Source organism: Epinephelus moara, unplaced genomic scaffold (genome assembly GCF_006386435.1).
Source record: "Epinephelus moara isolate mb unplaced genomic scaffold, YSFRI_EMoa_1.0 scaffold1039, whole genome shotgun sequence".
NCBI lineage: Eukaryota > Metazoa > Chordata > Actinopteri > Perciformes > Serranidae > Epinephelus > Epinephelus moara.
This window is the reverse complement of record NW_026078487.1, coordinates 1-3,122: the sequence shown is the minus strand read 5'-3', so window position 1 is coordinate 3,122 and position 3,122 is coordinate 1. Positions and strand designations below refer to the sequence as shown.

At 35.6% G+C, this 3,122-nt stretch overlaps 1 long non-coding RNA gene across 1 annotated transcript; it reads left to right on the top strand.

Annotated features, from left to right (window-relative positions):
* The first annotated feature begins 837 nt into the window (after positions 1–837).
* On the top strand, positions 838–3,088 carry LOC126386922 (uncharacterized). The gene is made up of 3 exons (XR_007569565.1): positions 838–1,119; positions 2,168–2,382; positions 2,585–3,088. It is a non-coding gene; the product is annotated as an uncharacterized LOC126386922 (long non-coding RNA).
* The last annotated feature ends 34 nt before the right edge of the window (positions 3,089–3,122 follow it).

The following is a 3,122-nucleotide window of genomic DNA, read 5'->3' as shown; positions in this document are numbered from 1 at the left end:
GTTAGTACAAAATGCAAATGTTTTATGGTAGCCACTTCCAAACACAGTTTTGTTGCATTATTAGTGAATTCAGGTGCCATACCTGCTCATATGTTCATATGCATATATAATGTGTATTTTGGCCATTGACAGCACTGGTATGTAAAAGTTAAATGATGAGGCTGGCAATTTATCTATATTTTTATTATTGTCAACAAATGTTATGCATTGCCAAACCAACAACTAACAAATTTCTACTCAGAAGTATGGTGCCTGTATCCAAAGCCTGATATCTTATTCTTCTGTGCTGCTCAGCTCAGTTGTTGTCCAAAAACTATTAAAAACACTTCAATAAGCCACACAACTGCACTTCGAGATGGCAATTACTTTTGTTTGTTTTTGTTTAGAAATGTCTCCAAAGACTAACAACAGTGATAAGGTTGTTACTATCAGGAGAGAGGTTACTTTAATAACAGGTGCCACTGAGCATGCTTGGAACACAATTTACAAAACTTTGCTTATTGTGCTACATATCACAACCTCTTGACTTTGTATTATACTAAATGCTTACTAATATACTTTGTACGTGGCAGTTATGTTCTGATATTCAAAATTGTCAATGACCATGAAAAATACACACATGATGCCACATTCTTAACTAGTATATACTATAATATAATATAATATAATATAATATAATATAATATAATATATACTAGTTTATATTATATACTATAATATAAACTAGTAGTTTATATTATATACTATAATATAAATTAGTATATACTATAACTCATATTTATCTTGTATCTTGTTTCAGAAGGACCACAGGATCATCGGTGCCAGCAAGTGATATTTTGCAAGATCTTGCAACAAAAATAAACTATCAAAGGAAATTCAAGTTTAACATTAACCGATCCACAGTCCTAGATGGAGCCATCAGAGGTTTTAAACGAGGGACCTATGATCCATGTCACAGTATTTCTGTCAGGTTTTCTGATGATATGGGAGTACCTGAAGAGGCTGTGGACTTAGGTGGACCAAGAAGAGCATTTCTAAGACTGTTAATGGAAGCTTTGCCCATATCTCCAATGTTTGAGGGAGAAGGTGGCAAAATGAACTTAGCCTTTGACAGTACTGGTATGTATTAATTGTAATGTCATAATAATTTTATTTATTGAAATCACTACATTTTATATGATGGTACAGGTATTTGTCAAGTCTTTGTACACATGCACTGTCAAATAAATGATTTTATTTTCTCTAGTCATGAGAGAGGACAGGTACTTCATTGCAGGCAGGGCCATTGCAGTAAGCCTCGTACATGGCGGTCCACCCGCAAGCTTTCTGTCCCCAGCTCTCTTCTCTTGCCTTGTTGATGGCCCAGAATTGGCAAAGCTAGTTTTTGAAGATGTTGCAGATATTAGTAGTAGTAGTAGTAGTAGAAGTAGTAGTATGTTTTATTCAGTCATCATCGTTTCACTCATTTCTGTTTAAGTGTATAGTGTGCTAGACCATGCCTACCCTCCACATGAATTGGCCAAGTCCAAAAACTGAAACACATTTGTGAGAACTTTGTTTTTTCTTCTTTCCTCTCCCATTAATCATCTCACGACCCCTCAGATTTATCTGCTGACCCTTTGGAAGGGCCAGACCCCTAGGTTGGGAACCATTGGACTAAACTAGCTACTGTATATAAAGTAGTTGAAACTAGCTCCACCTCCAGCAGCTCCAACAGTAACACATGCTGCTCTAACACTGATGCTTCACTATTAATAATCTAATAATGTCATATATAATAATATATCCAAACCAAACACTACTTTTACTACAATACTGCATACTACATCAGTCTCATAGTACTTACTTACTACTTTAGTAGGATTTGGAGTGTTTTTACAATGCTGTATTGGTATACTTTTACTTAAGAAAAGGTCTTGGCACTTCTTCAACCACTGGTTACCAAGTATCTTGAAAAATATGAATTTGACATACATACTTTACTGTTGTAACTAACCTGAAGTAAAATATATTTGCATATTTTAATAGGGTTTAAATTTCTATATTTATAATTATATTTTTTCTTTGATTCATTCATCTGCTACATGTGAAGATGTTAAAACAAACTTTTTTTGTTAAAACTGAAGTCACCAACCAAAACACTTTAAAGAGTGTGATTTTTACTCAGATTTCGGGATGGACTGAGGACACTTGGTGTGCTGGACAAAATGCAAGCTCACCCGGAGAGTTTTCGACCCCTTCTATGCTGGTCTCCTACAACCCTCACAGCTGACCTGGTTGACAGCCTCTTCACCATCTGCCTATCTCCAGTTGGCAGCAACAGAAGGCGTGCTGAAGAAGTTGTTGTTCCTTTCTGGAGAGACTATCTAACAGATGCAGAAGGTTAATGTAGAAGTGATATAAGTGTTTCTTGTCTTACTTTAAATTAATAATATACTGCATCTTGTCACTGTATATCACTTAAGAGTAGGCCTAGTGATGCGTGCAGTGTGTTTTTTTTGTTTTCTTTATTTTAATCTAATTTCCAATGTATTGCTTTCTCTAGATCAATTTAATCTAATTTCCAATGTATTGCTTTCTCTAGATCAAGAGGGAACGCACAAGCTGGGGACAATTTTCGCCTTTGCCACTGGAGCCAATACTGTTCCACCAATTGGCTTCTCTCCACAACCTTCAGTTGAATTTCTTCACCAAGAGCATGACACAGGAACCATCTCCAAACTGCCCCTTGTAAATACCTGCATCAATTGTTTGAAGTTACCACTGCACACCTCTTACAGAGACTTTCAGGAAAACATGGACTTTGCATTGGGCAATACCCATGGTTTTGGCATAGCTTAATTCATGGGCAAGCCTTCTTCTCAGTATTCTGTCAAGGTCAAGTTCACACTCAGATAATTCCAAAACAGTTCCTGACAAATGTTTTTGGTGTGGATATCATTCCACATTGTTTTGTTTGAAAAATACATATTGTTGCATCTTTGTTAAAACAATAAGGTGCTAACATTTTCTTTAGTACATTTCAGATTTTCAGAAAGTTCAGTGAAGGCAAAAGCTGACTTCTAATGAGAAACTTATCATGATGTAATTAGTCAGGTTCATTATGTTTAGATTTCAACTTT